The sequence below is a fragment of the Bolinopsis microptera genome, chromosome 3 (assembly GCF_026151205.1).
Source record: "Bolinopsis microptera isolate Bmic1 chromosome 3, MBARI_Bmic_1.0, whole genome shotgun sequence".
In the NCBI taxonomy this organism is placed as follows: Eukaryota; Metazoa; Ctenophora; class Tentaculata; order Lobata; family Bolinopsidae; genus Bolinopsis; species Bolinopsis microptera.
This window is the reverse complement of record NC_087074.1, coordinates 17,510,887-17,534,450: the sequence shown is the minus strand read 5'-3', so window position 1 is coordinate 17,534,450 and position 23,564 is coordinate 17,510,887. Positions and strand designations below refer to the sequence as shown.

The window sequence follows — 23,564 nt, the reverse complement described above, 5'->3', positions numbered from 1 at the left end:
CAATAATTTACTGTAGAACTACATAGTACAGCAAAATATTATTCTGTTCAAAACTAAATCGTTGGATTTAACAAGCACCTTAAACTCTTAAACCAAATTGGAAATGCAATTGCTTCGCTCCTTTATGCTTTATAAGATCAATCATGACAATATCAAGTTTTAAAAATCAAAATGCGGTTATCAATAATTAGCATGCTCGATCAAAAATGTTTGTGCATCGCTAATCACAGAATTCAGTGTGCAGTGGTTGGATTTATAATTGTATGTGTGACATAAAGTCGAGCTGATGCGTAACAAAAGGCGTAAGTTTAATAAGCGAACAAATGAACTGTTCCATGGCCGGGGTGGTTGCATGGTTGTAATTGTATTGAGGAATGGTCAATGGGTATCCGTTTTTGCGTACATTCCATGTTTTCAACCTTTCGTGCTTATATCTACATTCATTTTTACCTGGGGATCCCATACAAGGCGTCAGCGTAGTGGTCATAAACACCGATTGAAAATAATAATATGGCAGAATAACAGGCTGAACACCACCCAGTAACATTAATCTAAAAGATTAATGTTACTGGGTGGTGCTCAGTCTGTTATTCTGTCATATTATTATTTTCGATGAGATATATGGAGATGACGATTGACGATTGATCATTTTACACTTGGATATCACGTGCAAGGTTGTTAAATACGTCAAATTTTCGTGAAATAATACGACGTATTCGGTTCTAATAAAGAATACGTCGTAATACGCCGTAATACGGTAATTTCTATGGATTGTTAAATACGTCCACGAATACGCCATAATACGCCGTAATACGCTGATTTGTCAAAATTAAACATTACAGCTGCGCGCCACCCTCATCATTGATCATGCATTAAAGGAGTGCAGTTATACATGATAACTTAAATTTCTAATCAAATTTCATGGATAATCCGATAAGCAAACAATTTTTTGCGCGCACGACACACCTTTTCGTAATACGTCAATTTTCGAGGATTAATACGTATTCAATCCTAATACGTATTTAACAACCTTGATCACGTGATTGCCAAAAATTGATCACGCAATATCCCCCCCCCCCCCCCCGCTTCCTACACCCCTGATCACAGGACCCGCCTCAAAATGCACCAACCGTTACATGCTCAATGCTACACGGCTTCATTTCCCAGGATTGCCACAGATAATCAATCCACCATCTAGACCTTATCCCTGGCTCGCCTTTCTTCAAATGGAGCGCCCTGTCAAGCTTCTTAGCAAAACCACGGACGGGGCTTAATTCACTCATCACTGCACACACAGTTGTGGCTATCGGCTCATACATTTATAGCTTCTCGTTGACAACAAGCACCCAAAAAATTCACACAATCACCCTGTGCTTCACTTAGGAAGACCTATAAGTCTCCCATGATATGACAGCTGGTAACAGCTGATATTTAGGTAAAGGATTGATTTCCAAATCCTTACAGTTTACTCTTATCCACACCTGAAGCGGGTCGTCCACCTCACGTGACCTTAACAGCCCTGGTACAGCTAAAACCTCTTCGATGCGAAGAGATGGTAAGATATCAACACTCCCAAATCATCTATGGTGTAAGAGGCCTTAGCTTATCCTGGTTTGAGTCTTATCTAACTAACCGGAAACAGTATGTTCACGTCAACGGTTGCAGTTCGGAAAAAATGGGATTAGAACATGGAGTTCCTCAAGGGTCCATTCTTGGTACATATTGTTCATTATTTACATAAACGACCTTGCAAATGTAAGCGATATAGCCCATTATATTTTCTTCGCTGATGATGCAAACATCATCGTTTCTGCCGACACGTACACTGAACTGAACATGCGTGCAAACAGAGTATTAAATACTGTACAGACATGGGTTAAAAACAACGGTCTTAAACTTAATGTAGGAAAAACTAAATACATGATATTCACTAACAGATTACCAGAGGATATAAATATTAGTATAGAAGGACAGCGACTAGTGAAAAGTGAACATGAACGATTTTTAGGTGTCATTATTGACTCAAAACTTAGCTGGAGCCAGCACATTAAACAGTTAAAGACTAAAATATCCAGAAATGCAGGCGTAATGATGAAACTTAAAAGTTCCATTCCGAATAAAGCTCAAAAAATGCTATACAATAGTTTAATTCAATCTCACCTGTATTACTGCGCTACTGTTTGGGGTACTAAATCTTTAAATTCCATTCAGTCTTTATTCTCTGCTCAAAAGAAAGCTATTCGCGCCACTGATTCAGAATATCATAACTATTTTTACGACAAAGAAAAACGTAAACTACCATCTCACACAAAATCCATCTTCAACAAAATAGGAATTTTGGCTCTTCCTAATCTCATTGCTAAAAGCTGTCTAACTTTGATGCACAAGGTTTATATGGGAGTAGCACCATCGAGTATCTGTAGTATATTTGAAAAATCACCGCTTAGACAAACGGAAAGGAGAAATCCAAAGTATTTTGAAATTAAGTTCAACAGATTACGGATCACCGATTATAGCATCTCTAACGTAGGACCACGATTATATAACAACACGATAAACGAAATAAAAAAAATCCTTCCCTTCAACGTACCTAAGTTACAAGATAAGTTTATTGATTCATACAAGGACAACATTGTACGTTACTTACTGGACAAACAAAAACTTGACCTAGAAAACCTCACGTGGACGGACAAGAACTTTGTCCTTTACAACTTTTAAACAAAATATTAGCAAAATATAACAGCTGTAAGAATCCTAAACGTTAGTGCAGTCAAATAAATGAACTGCGATAATGCATTTGACAGTCAGTCACTGCAATTTATTCTGCAACTTATTTTCACTGCCACACTTAGGCTTATCTTGCCTACACATTAAAAAAAAACGAAATTCCTGGCGCACCGCGTACTAAAATTACTTGGATTTCTACCGCTTTGATAAATGACTACATGAAGATGGGGAGTTAATATTGTTGATTTATATAATATAGATTATTTATTCTTTAGTGTAGATTAACTTTATTTTTATATATTTTACCAAGTGTGAAGGATCAACCATACGTTATTGATATTTTTGAAATATTTAATGATACATTGATATAATAATAAATGATTGTAATATTTTTATTGAGGCACATGCCACCCCATCGCGGGTTTACTACTACTACATCACCGTCACGCACCTTGGACCCGCTTCAGTTACACTTACTTTATCACAAAATCAGTGTCACATGATCACTCAAGCGACATTATCACATGATCACCCACGCGACTATTTAAAGCAACTAAAATTCCAGAGTATAGCAGAGTTTTAGCAGCGTAATCACGATGCGAACGGCAAGCTCTCACACGATTGACTGCCACAATATATAATAGGGGTCGTTCACTCACAGTCCTCAACGTTCAAAACAGGATTCGCTATGACCAAGTTTTCGTCTGAGTTTTCTTCTGTCATGACTCCAATGTAATGATAAAATGTAGCTGATTCTCTGTGAAGCAGCAGTACTTCTTCAACAGAAAAAAACAGAAACTAGAGGACAAAATTTGATATCTGCAAACTTTTAGCTAGAATGATCAACTCTTATAGTACTCTTAGCCATTCCAGTCGGGATTACTGGGCGGCGCTCAGCCTGTCATTCCGCCGAATCTTTATTCGGTGTTTTTGAACATAATAGCCTGGGGTCGCCACTGATCCGGGCAGTAAGCACGATTACTGCAAGTTTTTAACTATTTCCCTTCGGCCCCTTCAGACGGTAATGGTATTTTGTGGCCTGGCTGGTTGGTTGTTTTTTGGACTTATTAACTTGACAATATACCCCTAGAATATCCACGGATACTGGATGAGCCACCGGTATATACGGTGCATGTAAAACTAAACTGAAGCTGCCCGTCACCGCGCGGGCAGTAATAAAACACGATTACTGCAAGTTTTTAACTATTTCCCTTCGGCCCCTTCAGTGCAGACAGTTTTTTTAAAATACTCATACCAGTATTTTAAACTATCCATCATACCCAATACCCATTACCCAGCTACCAGCGGCTCTCCTCGTCTTTATTCAGTGGCCATGGTAAATATTTTTGGCTGATTGTTCCTGTAAATAAACAACTTTAGGAAAATCTGACTGATGAACTCATTGAGCAGGACGATCGTTTTTTGCGATAGTCTAAACGCGATAGAAGTAACACGACATCACTATTTTCTTGTGTTTGAAGTGATATCTCAAATTTGGCACATAGAAATTCACCCAAACTTGCAAAAATATTTTGTCTTAAAGCTATCTTACTATTTAGAAAGTTTCAAGAAAATCATATCGTTGGATCTCCAGAATATGCCTTGGTACCACTGCAAACCACCGAATTAGAGATATTTTTTGTGTTTAAGGTGACATCTCAAATTTGGCAAATACCTTACAAGACATATTTATAACGTACGAAATGTGGCGGTTTTCCGAAAATTTCGCCATATTTTCGGACCGCCAAAATTTCGGTCGTCGTAATAGAATCCGTCGCATTATCTTTTAGCTTATTTCAATGACTGTGCCTTCACTGCTTTATTTTGTTTCTAAAAAGTAATATCAAGTAAAATAAATAAATAAATTCTGGCATCTTGGGACAAATTATCACCACACCAATGACGAATTGAATGTCAAGCAATACAGTTTAAATTTGCATTAAAATACATGTATGTGCTAACATGAAAGTCGTACAGTCTTAATACAGACTAAGTTTGAACATGATTTTACCGAATTTCAGAAATTTCCTTACTGCTTACTGTCACAAAAAATGATGAAAAATACCCTTATTTTCTGTGACGTCCGAAATTTGACGGTTTTTGTTCAATTTCGCAATATTTTCGGACCGCCAAAATTTCGGTCGTCGCAAATTAGGCCGCCATAAATATGTCTTGTAAGGTAGATACTCGCTCAAACTTACACAGATTATCCGTCCTTTAACCACCATACTTTATGGAAAGTATCAAGAAAATCGCACGGTAGGATCCAACATAAACTATTGGCAGTATCTAGATAGCCCAACCCCTGTCCGCGGACAACTGTCCACGAACAACTGTGAACTGTCCACAAACACCTGTCTACCAGATCATATTACTGCATAATAACAATATCCCCTGAATCAAGCAACAGGTGTTTGTGAATAGTTCAGAAGAAGCTACAGGGTCATGAGCAGCGCATGATATACCAGCATGCCTTTTGTTGCAGATAACGCAGAAGCTTGGGTTGGCTCTGGAGACGATGAGGGTTTTACCAGCTTGAGTCCACTTGTCGAGAGGCGAGATAGGTTTGCAGATAGGGTCGCAGGGTAGGGCTGAATTCATACGTTTCGTTTTCTCTGAGACCATAGTTGTAGTTGTTCAAGAAGGAGTTGATGAACCCTGCTTGATTCAGGGGATACTGTTGTTATGCAGTAATATGATCTGGTAGACAGTTGTTCGTCGACATCTGAGTCGGACAGATGTCGCTGTCGGACACTGACAGATGTCGCCGACTCATATTAATAAATACATATGAACGGATGTCGGATACTAATAATGCTCCTATTGGAAAATTGTACTTCAATCAACTCACGAGTTTATGTCCATACTAGTGTAACCCGTGCTTACGGCCGGGACTTCACTATCACAGTTGAATTGCAAACGTATAAACCATAAACAGTGCAAAAGTATAAACAGTATAAAATTTGAAACGGTACGTGCAAAACTATGAACTCGCTCAGTCAAAACCGGCCGCATTATGCATTAGAGTTAATTTAATTCTTGAGTGTCGAACACATATACGATGGTAATACTTAATAGACTCCACTGCCAAATTACCTAATTATGTACGAAGCTGTAATTCGGGGAGCTGTAAATGAGGAGAGAGAGAGAGTGAGACAAAAAGTTTGGGAGGGGGCTGGGGGGGGGGAGAGAAAGTGAAACACTTTAGTATCATATTTGGGGGTACAAAACTATCAATTAAAACAATTTACCAATACCACCGGCCGATTTTTTAAATTTGCTAATTGGCTTCGTCAGAGTTTTGTCGAATTCGAAACTATACGGAAAAAACCAGTCTTATAACTCTAACCGTTTTCTTGATTAAGCCGTTCAGAAATTACACATGTACGTCGTACACACCCATAGATTTATTGGGTAACGATTTCCTATAATTGAGGCTCTTACTAATACTAATTCGCTCACCCAAAAATTATCACTTGACTTTCGTTTTTATGGTTTTGCAGCCGAACAATACGGTTTTACATGAACCCTAATCCCAACCCTAACCATAAGTATAACCGTTAAAGACCACGGTCATCATAAATGACTCAGGGTGATCGAGCTAACCTCATCAATACGCTATAACTATAACTATAAGGAAGGAGCCTATTAGGATAATTATTGACACTATGTTCATACGCCGTGCGATTATTAATGCTCGGGGCGAAATACTTCATGATTAATATTTACTTAGACATACAACATTGAGGCTGCTTATTGTTGATATTATTTAATTAAGATATTCAGCCCCAAAACACAAAAGGAGAACGGCCATTCCTAATGCCGAGGTGTACAATACTATAAAATAAGGACTACAAATTGGTGGTTAAATTTAAAAGAATACGTAAAATAAATACGGTAGGCACTTTTAGTTTACAAAAAGGGTTGAGCTTCAAGGAATTATATATACACTAGTGAAACCCGTGCCTACGGCCTGGACTTCACTATCGCAGTTGAATTGCATAAGTATAAACGGTATAACTATAAGCATAAGTATAAACGGTGCAAAAGTTAAAACGGCACAAAAGCAGAAACTCGCTCAGTCGAAACCGGCCGCATTAGATTGGATGATGATTAATCACTCTACACTCGACTGTCACGTGACTTTTTCAACCCGTTCTCTAGCTGGCCCTGAAAGACTATTCGAAACCCTAACCCTCTAGTCTGATCCCAACCCTAACCCTAACGAGAAATTAGACTAACTTCCTTATACGGTCATATCACGTGATCGAGACAGTTTTTCGCCAATATCTCGTCAGGGGAGCATTTTAACCCTATGTCATGGGGGTGATTCGGAATCAGCGTCCGAAAATACATCGATGGAAGTTGGTTTCAACTGTCGGGGGCCCTTTTAGAACAATCTCGAAGATCGACTGTAGAGTGATTTAGCACGCTCGCATTAGATTTAGAGTAAATTTAATTCTGACCGCCCAACACGTATCCAATATATAAATATAATAATACTGAATAGGAAATTTGGACAAAACCCATAATTGGGTAGATAGTGGACCGCTGCCAGCGTCTCTCTTTCCCAAGCAAAAGTAAATAATATTTATTTGAATGACAGATTGACAGTCCGCAAATCCAAAATGATACCGAGAATGAAATTGGTCGCTTTTCCCATTTATTCACGGCTTACGAATTGTAATAATTTTCGATTAATTACATCAATCACATGCTTTACTGGGTGGCGCTCAGCATGTCATTCCGCCTAATCTCTATTAAACATTCTAATATGATTATGGACATAAATATAATACTAATAGCCTGAGGTCCCCAGGTATAGTACAGGGAAATCCGTCTGAAATAATCGATCTGCTGACACACGAAGCTTTCAGAGGATTTTTGACGTTTTTGAGTCCCATTAGCTGCCCTTTATGGCTGACCAACTTTTCCAAACTTTTCCACGTGGCTTAAGGCCACTTTTTGCCACTTTACCACTTTTTACCACCTTTCTTGTTTGTCGAATATCTTTAGTTGTGAACATCGTAAAAGGTTGCGAATCAATCGAGTGTGTTCATATTATCAGGAAGAAAAACTTTTGTTCAAACAATTTTTACGTCAGATAATAATTAAATTGGATAATTATCAATTAACCAATTAGCAAAATTCTAAAAAATTTTTATTGGCTTAAAATGATCGGAATAGCTTAAAACACGGAGAAAAGTAGTTTTTAGAAAAAATTGTAAAATTTTTCACTTACATTTTTTTTTCGAGACTTCGAAAAATTTCGAAAATTCAAAATATTTTTTTCCCGCCAAAAGTGATCAAATTGCATGAAACGCGGAGAAAAATGATTTTCAAAAAAACTTAGTCAATTTTTCGTTTCAAGAATACTTAAATCACCAATATTTTTAGTTGGAGTTCAGTAAATCTCGGCAGATTTTAGTAATAATCAGGAATTACTAACTCTAAGTGGAAAGGTCTGAAACTGAAAAACGTTAAGTTTAACCATACGATCGCGATATAAGAGTTTCATAACTAATTACAATACAGCCTTATCGATTTTCACAGAAACTGCACCAATGGCACAGTCAAGATCGAAACGATAGCATGCTGTACTGTCATTTTATTGATTTCAATGATGAATCAGTGGGGTTAAGATAATCACATTTGTAATAAATAAAACCTCTCTGTACTGTCAATTGTGCTAATCTGAACCGGCCTACCTGTATTACCAGACTTCTTCTTTTCCTCAACAATCAAACCGAGTTGTTCATATCGCATTTGGTGGGTGATGTAAACTAAGTAGTAATACATATCGAGCTATATTCAATCACAATACGACACAGTACGTGTATATTATATGGCTCTTAATGAGGTTTATGAAACGCTTTATACCGTGAGAAACCCGGTATAGAGAGGTTTTACAGTTTATCACGAAAACGTCTACTTGGTCTCATGGCTCATTTACAGTTCGAAGAAGGGCAAGAACAGATCAGGGAAACTGAGGAACAGCCAGGTCCAGGAAGCAAGTGTAAATACACCTTCCAACATCTACTGTGACTGTTTTGTATTGTACTGCATACCGCTTCATTTGCGGGATACCTCAAATCACCCCCATGGCCCATATGTCAGGGTCGGCTAAAAGTAAAATCAACAAGGGTAACATACGGGAAAGGGTAAGATTTAGATACGAGTACAGTGTCGGGCAAGGGGTAGTAAAGAACCGGTAATAATTAATTCAGTGAAATGTTCCACGAGAGTCAGGATATTTTGGAAATTGCTAATAGAGACAGATCCTGATCAGTAAGGATTGTTAATGTGACTTATTGAGGATGTTGATTTGAAATCCGGACGTCGTGAAGTAAAAATACAGGTTCTTCCCGCAGGATATTCGGGGCCCATGATGATCAGCCCGAGATTAATGTGGGACAGATCGAAGACTGACAACTGAACCTAGTTCCCACTAACTAATCAGCTTAATTGGTTAGGGTTAGGGTTAGGGTTAGGGTTAGGGTTAGGGTTAGGGTTAGAGTTAGGGTTAATCTAAATGTCTAAATTGGGTTCAGTTGTCCGGTAGCCCGCTCTTGCGAGTTGACATTCTAAGCTTTCTGGTCTTTTCTTGCCTTCTTTGAGCTGGCAAAGAGCCATGAGACCAAGTGGACGTTTTCGTGATAAACTGTAAAACCTCTCCATATCAGGCCTCTCACGGGAGAAGCGAGAAGTGTACGGTATAGAACGTTTCATATACCTCATTAAGGGCCATAATATAATATACACGTGTTGCATTGTGTCGTATTGTGATTGAATATAGCTCGATATGTATTACTACTTACTTTACATCACCCACCAAATGCGATATGAACAACTCGGTTTGATTGTTGAGGAAAAGAAGAAGTCTGGTAATACAGGTAGGCCGGTTCAGATTAGCACAATTGACAGTACAGAGAGGTTTTATTTATTACAAATGTGATTATCTTAACCCCACTGATTCATCATTGAAATCAATAAAATGACAGTACAGCATGCTATCGTTTCGATCTTGACTGTGCCATTGGTGCAGTTTCTGTGAAAATCGATAAGGCTGTATTGTAATTAGTTATGAAACTCTTATATCGCGATCGTATGGTTAAACTTAACGTTTTTCAGTTTCAGACCTTTCCACTTAGAGTTAGTAATTCCTGATTATTACTAAAATCTGCCGAGATTTACTGAACTCCAACTAAAAATATTGGTGATTTAAGTATTCTTGAAACGAAAAATTGACTAAGTTTTTTTGAAAATCATTTTTCTCCGCGTTTCATGCAATTTGATCACTTTTGGCGGGAAAAAAATATTTTGAATTTTCGAAATTTTTCGAAGTCTCGAAAAAAAAATGTAAGTGAAAAATTTTACAATTTTTTCTAAAAACTACTTTTCTCCGTGTTTTAAGCTATTCCGATCATTTTAAGCCAATAAAAATTTTTTAGAATTTTGCTAATTGGTTAATTGATAATTATCCAATTTAATTATTATCTGACGTAAAAATTGTTTGAACAAAAGTTTTTCTTCCTGATAATATGAACACACTCGATTGATTCGCAACCTTTTACGATGTTTACAACTAAAGATATTCGACAAACAAGAAAGGTGGTAAAAAGTGGTAAAGTGGCAAAAAGTGGCCTTAAGCCACGTGGAAAAGTTTGGAAAAGTTGGTCAGCCATAAAGGGCAGCTAATGGGACTTAAAAACGTCAAAAATCCTCTGAAAGCTTCGTGTGTCAGCAGATCGATTTTTTCAGACGGATTTCCCTGTACTAGTAATCACATGCTGTAAATCTCGTTCGGCCTTGGTTGCTTTCGGGGAATTGGGTCGATACCTAGTATTTTGGGATAAGGGCGGAAGTTAGTATCCAATTAGCTGATGTTTAATGAATCGTTATTGGCATTGCCGAGTACAGCTGCCTTCGGGTAGTTCTTCTTAATCTATTAGTATTACAATCGTAAATGAATGGGAAAAGCGACCGACCGATTTCATTTTCAGTATCATTTTGCATTTGCGGACTGTCATTCAATTTCAAATAAATATCATTTACTTTTGTTTGGGAAAGACTTTAGCTGTAACATAATGTTTGACGGTTGGGTATGCTTTAAACTTTTATTTTCAAAGTTAGGCCCCCACCAGTAAGGTTTCCTGGGTGGATTTTGGTCAAATATCATCTCTTTTTGATTAATTTCAGGGTACTTTACAACATACAAAGTCAAAACTGATAATTTCATTAATAAGGAGGTAATTTCAACGATTTCGAAATTTTACCTTTGAAAACATTTCTTTGTGTTTATGTAAGCATATTTGTCCATGTCGATCACTGACTGAATATGCTACTTTATACTCATACAAGTTGGTATTTTATTGATATATAATGCCATGCAGTGGCGTAACGTTGCTTGTAAAAAATTGTCCCCCACAGTCAAACGACGATTTTGCGCCCCCTAACACCTATAAAGCACTAAAATGCCCCTCTCGCACAGCGGGGTCAGCGAGGCCCTTCGTTACGCCACTGTTATGCCATTAATTAACTATAATCGTTTTGATACGTTGTATGACCCGCCGCGCACGTGTGCGCGGCTCCCCCTTGTATCGTAGAAACGCTACAGTGAAACGACTTCATACACGTTGTCATGTATACTTTTCGTGTTGCTCTAACCAGAGCCCTCTCGCTTGCAGTAGCGCGCGACCGCCGAAGGCGGCAATTATTTACCTGAGGACCCCAGACTTTAATGTTGGTAAACAACAAATAGAGATTAGGCGGAATGACAGGCTGAGCGCGGCCCAGTAAGCAATTATAAGATTCTACTTGTGAAACAAGCGCGTCACGCAGTACGCGTAGACACATGGCTATGTGAACTTTTCGTGCACGGCCGGAAGAGTGCACCCCGGCCAGCCGACCGCGCGCGCTTTGCACGCGATCAAAAGGGGTTACAATAACGGGTGATACTCGTAAAATATTTGTTCAAAATATTATATTATTACGAGTCCAACTCGGCGCGCGTCCTAGTAGGTTATAAACCTACAAGGGTTACAGCGTGTGTCAACTGTTAAGACTAGAAACAACAATGGGGGTCATGCGACGTGACTGGTGACGTGACACAATATTGAATATATATAATTTTGGGAACGCATAATCTAATCTAAATCACAAATGAGTAAAAGTCTCACCTTTTGCACGTGCAAACTTTAAACGGATGTTGATTCACGATGTCAATCCTTCGCAGCTCGGTGAGGCACAGTGGTGCATTTCGCCGATCTACCGGTTGCGAGAAGCATTATTTGATGCGCGCGCGACCCAGTAGTGCATCGCGCTACAAAGCGGATGTTGCATGCACATCCAATATTGAAGTTGTAGCGCGATGCACTACTGGGCCGCGCCGCGCATCAAATAATTCTTGTTTGAATTGTTTGAATGCTTTTTATTTTTATATAAACTGCCAATGGCCAAATGTTCACATTGTATGAACACTCCTGCGCGCAGTGTTGTGACCTCCCTTCGTCGTAATTAGCTCGTATTCAGATTGAACAATTTTGAAGTCAAATAAATGTTGTTTCTTTTAGATTTGAATAAACAATAAGGATTTAGTCCGAAAGTAATTTGTCTACTAAATAACATTTTGAAATTATGAACAAAATTGGTAAAAATTTGCCATAGTTGTGACAAAAAACTACGCGCAGAATTAGATATTTCTTCATAAACGCGTGAACATTTTTGAGTTTAACATTGAATATCTTAGCTCGGTGATTTTAATACTTAATTTTAAAGTATCTATCCGATAACTAAACATTTTATCTTTACGACAGTATAATTTTTTTTGTATATTTGCTAAATTAAAAAAACAGTAGGAATAGAAACGTCGAAGGTCTTGCGCTTATTTCAGTCCCAAAATATACCCTAATCATAAACTTCATAAAACCCACTGAAAATGATGTCTACAGGCATATTTAGCCCTTACACCTTCCCAAATCATTTAGCAAGGATTCAGAGCCAGCTTTTAAAATTAGCTTTCGAATAACATTGTTAAGACATAAAACTATAAATAAATGAGTGCTTTTTTCTCTTTCGTCTCAACAGTTTCTCTTTCATTTTAACACTATATATTAGTAAAAGCAATCAGCGATCTTTATTCATCATTAAAGGAGTAAAATAATTGGTCCTCGTTAATGTTTAATGTCTGATTACAGTTTCGGTCCGACCTCCACACCTGAAAAGATATTGGGGGTATTATCAGTTAAGTAAATGGAAAAATCATATTTGCATCATAAAACTATGAAAACATTGAAACTAATGTTTTTGAAGGCTCGCCTATTCGTTTAAGCAATCAAATAGTCAGTGCAAAGAACAGTTGAAGGCACCGGGAATGTTTCAAATAAGTCCTCTGTCTACTATCAGACCACACACTCCACTATGCACTTCAATGTATCGTATAACAATGGCAGTTGAAATGTGTTCCCGCCATTTTAAAATAAAAAATGTGCGCAGCATCTTACGGGTTATGCGCTGTGATCAACGGTCACGGCGCAATGGTTATGCGCCGTGACCATTGATCACGGCGCATACACATTGCGTTTAAATTGTCGTATAAATTTCCAGCTTCTCTGTGAAATTTGGTTGACTCGACTAATTTAAAAATTTAATACTCTTTGTTTCATTCTAGTTTAATTGTATTTCTATGATGGTCGGAATGAATTATAATGTTTTTTCTTCTACTATGGGCCACATTCAGCCTGTCATTCCGCCATATTTTCAACGGCTATGAACACTAACATATGCACACTTATATGAGCCTGGCCCCATGTAAGATGTTTCTTTGTAGTCAGCAGTGTATTACTATTTCGGTTTTATAGTCGCATTTAATTCAGTAAATATTAATGGTTTCTTCACCTCTTCAAAGTTCAATGTAATTGGTTTGGAGGTCATTTGAAATAAGGAGGTAAAATAACTCACATAGCTTCCAGCAAGTTTCACGGATATAGTGATTGAGTTTCTAGTCAACCTAGCCTCTTTGCCTGACTGATTTCTTGTTCGGCAGGGTGACTGCTTAAACGTCAACTTCAACCTCTTCCACTGCATCGAATCGTACTAGTAGAATTTGTACCTGAAATATTACATTTAGTTTAGCGACCTTCACATGTGGGTCAAACTTAGTATTTCTGAAAGTTTCGCCAAATTTCATTGATTTCAGAGGGTGTGGCACGTCACTCTCTCCTTTTAGTTTTAATTATTGTCGCCATAAAATGACAACACTTTATACTAGGAACTCCAAAGTTGACAGACACATGTACATTTGGTATAATAATTCAAGTGATTCCCAAAATTTCAAGTTGATTACACAATTTGGCCAAGTTATGACCCATTTAAGGGCTAGCACGACAAAGGGGAACCCCAATTATTAGGGGGTCAGATTATATCACCAATTAGTGCCGTATAATTAATGATGTTATCCATCCAGTTGTTTGACATGTGCCCGGATGAAGGATATGAAAACCCTGCTCAATATATTTAAGAGATATGTGGACTGGTCACGTTTCCAGAATCCAGTTGAAATCCTCCAAGTCAAGAGCCCTGGTTATGAAGAGGGGGGTAGTAGTAGAATGGTATGAAGAGAACAGTGGAAGTGGAGGCGTCGAAGAAAGTCTGAGTCTAGGGGGAGAGGTGATTCCAAACGTAGCGGAAAAGCCAATCAAGTTCCTGGGTCGGTGGATTAGAGCAGAGGCAGCACGCCAACAGTTTTCTGAGGACGTGGCAGGGTGTATGCCATACACTGAGTAACATCTGCTTATTTAGTCAAACATCTAGTGTGGCCTTGCCCATCGGCAGCCTGTCCGATACTTGGAAGCTGGAGAAATGTCGACTCCATCAGTTCTACCAGCAGTTTTTTGATGACATGATAAGGGCGATTCAACCGCAAGTCAGGTCAGGGAGAGTTTGGAGACCAGACAAGGAACTAGATTGTGCTGAGAGGGACTTAGTCTGTGAAGCGGTGAGAGGAATGGTCCAGCCGTACAGCAGGGCAAGGATTGGTTTTGGAGAATGGAAGAAACCGTGGAAGAAGATGAACGCCCGGGAACAACAAGCTGAGGTCCTTCAGAGAGTTAAAAGAAACCTCGAGCATGAAAGGGAAGTTCAATGCGGCTCTCTTGAAGTCTTGAGATGCAGTCAAGATGGGGACAGTGGAGGGAAGAGGTTATGAAGACGGACATGAGCTGGCACACACTCTTTAAGTATGGTGATTCGCTCACAGGTTTTATGCTCAGTGCGACTTATGGTACTGTGGTCACACCAAATTGATTTTTTTAAATAATCCAAATACAGGCAGCGATTTAGTCAACTTAAGTTTGTCATTTATGTAATTGAACATTAAAAATGTATCCTTCATAGAATTTTGTATTATCTCGAGGGTATACAATTGTCAATTGAGAAACACGTCATAAATCTAAACAAATAAGTTCATTAAAATAGCTATCAATCAGTAAATGAACGAACCTGTACATCTAGATGATGTAGGTCCACCACTTGTAACTTGTCAGACCGGTTGTTGTACAGCTTCCTGTTCAGCCTGAAAACACATTTCTGTTACCATGACAACGTTACCATTACAAGTTACCCGTGGTGGGGAGTGTCATGAGGTTACGTGACTGATAAAGTAGATACACCTCCTCCCCACTAATAGTGCACTAACCTGGAAATGAGGGAGTAGACTCCAAAAAGTGAGGACCAGCGTCATGTCAGTAACTTAAAAAAAAGCCCGGGCCTATTTTAGATCCTGAAATTAGTGCCAGGAGTCTGTTTTGTGGATTATATTGTTGGCTTTAAAGGGATTTAAAAAGTGTAAACAGTAGGGTATTTATAAAACACATAATTACTGAACACGTGTCGAGATTAACTTAAAACGTGAAAAATCAATAATCAAGTAATCACACGTTTCCTTGCCCCTTCCCTTGTCTGAAAAGTGAAAACTATCCCCCCCCTCCCCCCCCCCCCCCCCTTTCACCGAACGTGTGTCTAATCACGAGCAATTTAAATCAAACACGTAAAAACAAGTAACACATAAATGCGAGTACAGTGGCAGTCAACTACATGAATGGTAGTAAACTGATAGTGCGGAGAAACACGGCACACACGTTAGGCCAGGAATGTTCCGCGCCATATAAGGAATAATTCACTGGGTGTACAAATAAACAATGTGGTTGGGCCGTGAACTGGTGGTATTTTTTACACAACTTGTTTTAGTGGGCTTGTCAAGTCCTGTGCTCGATTATAGTAGTATAGAAGTGAGGCGGGACACCATAGTATGAAGACACAGGCACTTTTAGAGTCCATTTTAATATCACTTTTCACGCTCTGCAGTGCTTCAGACTTTAAAGTAAAACTGGCACTTTCCATTTTAACTTCGGCTAATTAATCCCTTACCAATATAAGATAAGTTGTAAATGTAAGTATGAATTGTGGGTCAAATAAGACAGTAGTTTTTATGTTCTTATGTGACTTTTTAATCTATAATTCCCGGCCAAAAACTCAAAATTGGCCGGGGCCGGGAATAAACACCTCCCCCGGCGCCGGGAATCCCGGTCGTTCAGTGCATTACAGCACAGTAATTAACAGAGCCAAAGTTGTTACTTGTCAAATGCTAAAATAGAATCTCTAGAATACAAATAAATTCATTCGATCAACATCGAAAATGACGTCACAACGACGGTAATGTCAATGACGTCACGAAGCTCACTTGAAGTTTTTGCTGCTGTCTGAGTTTATCAGCTTGTTCACCAGTCTCTGTACTTCTTCAGCGTGCTGATTCAACAGCTCCTTACCCAGGAATCCCACAATTCCCTTTACCCCACCCTCTAACCCATAAAGCAATTCCAAACGATACATATGCTTCATCAAACTACCAAATCTAATCAACAACATCCACCACCTCACCTACCCAACCATCCACCCCTAAAGCAACTTATTTCACTATGTTATATTATGTTTCAATCGAAATCAATTCTTCCTTATGCTATATCTAATGAAAAAAAATAGTTACTAAATAGTTTTAAGCAATCAATGTCCCCTTTTTCCATTATAAATCAGACGTCCACCCATGATCTACTCATTTCAGGTGCAGCTAATTCGCCGGTGGTGGCAGCCCAGAGGGCACTCAGCACATCCCTGTGATCAATATTCTCAATAATATGAGCGGAAAAAGACTTGACAGAAACTCACCTAGGACCCCCACCTCCTTGATGAGCCCCCACACAGAGAAAAGAACCAGATCATCCAAGAGTGAAAGTGAGAAACGAAGTGCAGTCGTAAACTCTACCTTTGAAAGAACCCCCAGCAATAGGAGCCTCCTACAGACGTCACTCCTCAAAAATGGCCGTGCTTCACCTCTGGCAACATCAATGTCAGAGTCTGAAGGAAATGTTAGTGATGACAGCACCAGCACATCAAAGCCAAAATCTAAAGTCGTCAAGTCCAAATGCCCCTGTTGCAGAACCTCTGGGGGTAAGTCTTGGCTTTTGACCTGTAAGGACTGTGGCCAGGTTTGGCACTCTCTATGTGCAAACTTGAATGGTGCTGATCTTACCCAGAAGGGGATTGATTCATTGCTTCCCAATTGGGGCTGTCCCTGGTGCTTTGTTGCCCCATACCCAAGACCAAAGCAGCATAAGTCGGCTAAGTTAGCGAATGCATTGCAAACAACTTGCTATGCAAACCAAATCTCGGCTGAGGTAATTGAGTCCCTGGAGGGTATAGTCGAGCAGAAAATGAAGCATATTACCCAACCCACGACTGACTTCATTGCATCAATACAAAATCAGCTGACAGAGCTGACCCAAAACATAGCATCCTTAAAGAACACTCCTAACCGTCCTCCTCCTCCTCAAATGAACGACTACAATCCCCCACAACCACCACAACCCCCTAGAAGGGCCCCAATTCAAGTAGAAAGTGTCAGTTCAATCAACCTGGTTCCTGATATAAAGCACGTGGAAAACCATCTAGAAGACTACATCACAGAGAAAGAAGAGAGCGACCTTATGAACATGCTACAGACTCAACTCGCAGAATTCTCATTAGAGGGGCAAAGAAATGTACTTCAATATGGAGAGCACTACAAGTACATGGGTTCTAAGTCAAACCCTTTGGTGATGCCTGAACCCATCAAGAAACTGATGGAGCGTCTCAACAATGAGTATGGGTCTTCACACCAAGAGGAAAGGCACCACTACAAACTAAACTCTTGCCTAGTGAACATGTATGATGATAAGGAGTCTACTCTCCCAGAACACGCAGACAATGAGGGGGATATTGACCCAAAGTCATCTATCTTCACCATATCTCTAGGGATCCCACGTCACCTTCAGTTTAGGAACTTGCAGTCTGACGAAACAATGACTGTCAAATGTAATAGCAGGAGCATGTACCAGATGACTAGGCATAGTCAAGACTTCTTCAAACACACCATCAAAAAAGAAGATGATGATTCTGTCCCTGACGGCATTCGCTTCAGTCTAACATTCAGGGCCATCCATTGGTCAAACTTCAACTCAACTATTCTCATAGGAGATTCTAACTTTGGGCCGATAACATTCGGAAGCGGCAAAGGTAAACTTGGTGAATCGACCCCTGGCCTCAGATCTTGGGCTCCTACAATAGACTCAATAGACCCACTATCATGCACATCATACCGTAATGTTGTGCTAATGGTGGGCACTAATGACCTTAAGAACAAAATTACCGACCAAAAGGTCAAAGAACTTTATAAGCAATATAAAACAAAACTTAGTCTGATAAGGAAGTACAACCCTAAATGTAAAATATTCATATGTCCAGTACTTCCCACAAAATCACACGACAAGAACCGTAGAATTTTTATGTTTAATAGATTTATTGCTGAAGATTTATGCCAGTGTGACCTTAAAGTTATCCTAGTTGAAGGTTTTATCAAGTTCCTAGACAAGCGAACAAATCTTTTAGATTATGATCTTGCAAAGACTGATGTTGGAGATGAACTCCATCTCAATAGAAAAGGCACCAGCATCCTTGTTGTCCTATTAAAACGCTGCATCTTTCAATTTAAATCTAGTAAAACTAAATTATCAAGCAGTAGGTTATATTCTAACGCACTCAGAGGTGGCCCACCAAACCCTGTATAGATAAATGACTCCATCAATCAAACGAGAAATATGCGACTGCTGCAACAAAAACGTCCTTATTGGTCAAGGATACTTGGAATGTCAAAATTGTCCCAAAATAATACACAAATTATGCTTCAAAAATTCAAAATTTAGCCAAGGAGGCTCTGGACACTTATGCACCAACTGCTTCAGTATTAGTGTCATGATCTACAATCCCTTTAAGGAACTCATAGGACTTGACAAAGAGTCTGATGATAAGTTCTACTCAGAAGACTTCCTGGAGTCCTTTGACTGTATTAACCAAGCATCCACAATTTTGGAAAACTGTAAGAGTTACAAACTTAAATCAGTCCATGAAAAGGTCCCTAATAACTCTGATTTTAGCACAATGTTCTACAATATAGATGGAAATCTATCCAACTTTGACTCCTTTTCTGCAGAAATGAGCATGCAAAAACTTACCTACTCAGCTATTGCTCTTGCTGAAACAAATGTTAATCAAAACAAAGGTGATCTGTACAAATTAAGCAACTACTCGCATTTCTATAATGATACAATTCCAAATAAAACAAAAGGAACAGGTGTCTGTTTATATATCCACTGTTCCTTCAATGCAACCATAAACGACAAGCTTATCAGTACAACTAAAAACCTTGAATCACTCTTTGTTACTGTCAATAAAGGGACTAAAAAAGTTAATGTTGGTGTGGTTTATAGATCACCCAATGGGGACTCGAAAGAGTTTCTCAATGAGTTGACACACCTGAAGTCACTCTTCCCAAAGACATAAAATCTATAATTTTGGGAGACTACAACTTTGACCTTCTAAAGAGAACAAATCCCACAACTCAAAAATTTGAAAATTTGTTTCTTTCATTGGGATTCTTTCCGCTCATCTCATTACCAACTCATTCCACAAACATTCACCAACATTCCTGCATAGACAATATACTCACCAACGACATTGAACACGTCACGATGTCTGGGGTAATTGATGATATGAATTCCCACCACAAACCAATCATAGCCATGTTCAACCTTTGCATGCCTATGAACGAAACTTCTTCAGACAAAAAGCTACTCCAACACTACAGCTTCTCCAAGAAAAATGTTGATACTTTAATTACAGACCTTGAATCCAAAGAAGATATCATGGCAAACAGTACCAACTTTGAAACCTTCTTTAACATCTTCACACATACAATTGACTCTAACTGCAAACTAGATAAACCCAAAGTCTCCAAAAGAAATCCAATTAACAATCCTTGGATGACAGATGGAATTTCAGAAGCTATTTCAACTAAAGAGGAGCTGTATGATGACTGGATAGCCTCGAAAAAGTCAAAAGAATTTAGTCCAGATGGAAATATTGATCTCCACACAAAATTTTCAAACTATCGTCGATGTCTTAAAGGTGTAATAAAAAGTCAAAAAAAGAAATATTACTGTACTAAGATTATGGATCATCAAGGAGACAGCAAAAAGACTTGGGAAGTTATCAATGAATTAAGAGGAAAATGCAAAAAAACCATAAAGCCTCAATTCTGTGTCGACGGAGTACGCATCACAGAACGTAGACTCATAGCCAACAAATTTAATGAGTACTTTGCCTCAATAGCATCGAAATTGAATGAACAAGTTGATGGGGAAATGAAAATTGAGCCACTTCCTTCATTTGTTGAATTTTTACCAAAAAACTAACCCAAATTCGATGTACTTAACAGACTGCACTGAGAGTGAAATATCTCATATCATTTCTGAGCTACAAAATGGCAAAGCTAGTGATTTCCCCATTAGTGTTATTAAAAAGGCCTCACACATTCTCAGCCCAGTGCTTTCCATACAATACAACAACCTTATGTCAACAGGATGCTTTCCCGCCATCCTTAAGATAGGTAAAATTAGCCCCATATACAAAAAAGATAACGAAGAACACTTACAAAATTATCGTCCAATTTCCACTCTCCCAATTTTCGGTAAAATTTTTGAAAAGGTTATCTACTCACGGCTTTATGGTTTTCTCTCGAGTCAGGGAATACTGCACGATAGCCAGTTTGGGTTCCGAAAGGGTCATTCAACATCACATGCACTCAACTACTCTATTCACCACATTCAGCAGTCACTCAAAGCCGGTAATCATGTTTTAGGAATCTTTATCGACCTAAGTAAAGCATTTGATACAATAGATCACTCAATACTTCTCAAAAAATTAAACACATACGGGATCAGAGGACGGGCACACAAACTCCTGGAAAGTTATCTTTCCGACCGTAAACAATATGTTGGTGTGCTCAATGAAATATCTGATACTCTACCTGTGCTTTTTGGAGTGCCACAAGGGAGCTGCTTAGGGCCCCTTCTGTTCTTAATTTACATAAACGATCTTACAAACTCTGAAAAGAACTCTAAATTTGTTCTATTCGCTGATGACACAAATATCTTCGTCGCTGCAAAAAGTAAAAACCTAGCATACAAAAAAGCCAATGAAGTCCTAAATTCCGTACACCGCTACATGCTTGCCAATAAACTTCACATAAACACTGGCAAGAGCTGTTACCTTGAATTCTCAAACTCTCGATCCAACAAAGATAAAGATACACCCTCTGATCAAGAAATCAATATCAATGGCATACCCTTGGAGAGAGTACATGAAACTAAATTCTTAGGTGTAACAATCGATGAAGACCTAAACTGGAACGCACATAGAAGGAAATTAGCAAAAAAACTAGCCAGCTGCTGTGGCATGCTAAATAGAATTAAAGATAACATTCCCACATCACTCCATAAAGATCTATATCACACTCTGTTTGAAAGCTATCTTGCATATGGTATAACTGTCTGGGGAGGGGCATCTAACAAAAAACTTGAACCTCTGTTCAAAGCACAGAAAATGTGTGCCCGCATAATGTTTGGAGATAAAGAAGCATACTTGGATAAATTTAAAACTAGTGCACGATGCAGACCCTACGGGGAGCAAATCCTGGGCAAGGAATTCTACAGAAAGGAGCATACAAAACCCCTCTTCAACACTCATGAAATCATGAATGTGCATAATCTGTACTTCTACCATTGTATTAATGACATCTTCAAGGTCTTGAAATATAGAACCCCTATATCACTATACTCCCTCTTTGAAACATCTGGCAGACTTGGCAAAGAGACACTAATTCTCACACCTAAACCATCAGACAGCTACATATACAGAGCAGGGACAATATGGAATACAGTACGACAAAATCTCATGCTAACTACATTCACCTGTTATAAGCCCAATCACCTCAAATCATCCATAAGAATCACCATCACTCACACTCAAAAGGAAGGAGAACCAAATGACTGGAACTTAGCTTTAAACAGCGTTCGACAAAATGCAAAAACTTTAAAATTGACCTTGCCTAGATTACTTAAGCTTGAAAAAGCGGTAATATCTTAGCAAAATATAACTTGCAGCAGCCCCATACCTTGTCATGAACATAATATCGAAACTACCTCTGTGATCACATCTTTCTCTGGGTGCAAAATGAATATTATATATATAATAGGTTTATTAGTTTTATAGAAATTTAAAAGTTCTATAGAAATTTATTATATAAGGATTATAAACATTTTATTTGTGTGTTTTGTGTTATGCATTTTTATACCTATTTTAGAAGAGATTTTTATAGAATGTTAGAAGTGCAGTAGGGTCAGTTTCAGACGAATTAAGCATAAATGACATCACTGCCATGTCTGAAGTGGTTTGTAAATGGGCCATTATAAGCCCCAAGCGTTTTGGTCCCTCATTCCTGCCACTCAGCATTGCCTACTGTAAAGTAGAAATTTTTCTAAGATAATAGAGAAACTGACCTTGTCTCACTAAATTCAACCACTTACCATAATAAAAATACTAACAACCAAATAAAGTTTTTAAATAATTATGTACAATCACCAAAAATATTTCCTCAAGTTTACTTCTAGCTAACTAGTTCGTGGTTTAAGCTCTTATTTTATTTATGATTAAAGGAATGTAAAATAAAACTTTTCGTTTCATTGAAAACTTTTCGTTTCATTGAGCTCCTGCGGGAGATGCTTCTTGGCTTTCAGCGCTTTTAGCTTCTCCTGAAATAATCGAGAGGTACTATTGTCTTCTTTCTCTTCAGAATAAAACAAATATTTCAGAATAAAACAAATATTATATTCAAATCTCTTTATTCAACAATATTAAATCATTATAGAACCTAATTTGTGGCTTGATCGTTATGTTAGGGCTATTCTGTTAGCTGATGCTGACAGGCACTGCATGGGGCAGAGACTTAGGACCATTACGCTGGAGGCTTACAATGACCCTTTTTGAACCCCATGGCAGTGCTAGTTTTATTATGGTACAAATTGTAAATGGAAGTTATGAAAACGATCAAGTCACTCCTGTTTTACACTATCAACAGCTACTTAAAACAACCTAGATTGTACAACTCACTTTGAAGATTAAACTGTTAAGTGATGAGTGATTGGGCTCATTAAACATTTTAGTAGCGGAGACATGCGGATCAGCTTCTTGAGGTTCTAATAGTTCATTCAGACAAGAAGTTTTATTTTTTCAAATTTAGTCGTTCAAGCTGCCTGAGTTCAGAAAGTTTGCCAAAGGGGCCCAGGTATTCTTGTCACCTTTACCCTGAGACGAGAGAATGACTTTTTTTACCTTTGATTTGAATACACCAT

General features: G+C 38.5%; 1 long non-coding RNA gene across 1 annotated transcript; it reads right to left on the bottom strand.

The window, feature by feature from the left end:
* Positions 1 to 15,223: 15,223 nt before the first annotated feature.
* LOC134813365 (uncharacterized) lies at positions 15,224 to 16,544 on the bottom strand. Its single transcript, XR_010160005.1, has 3 exons — positions 16,466 to 16,544; positions 15,422 to 15,505; positions 15,224 to 15,298 (listed from the first exon to the last, which is right to left on the bottom strand). It is a non-coding gene; the product is annotated as an uncharacterized LOC134813365 (long non-coding RNA).
* Positions 16,545 to 23,564: the final 7,020 nt, after the last annotated feature.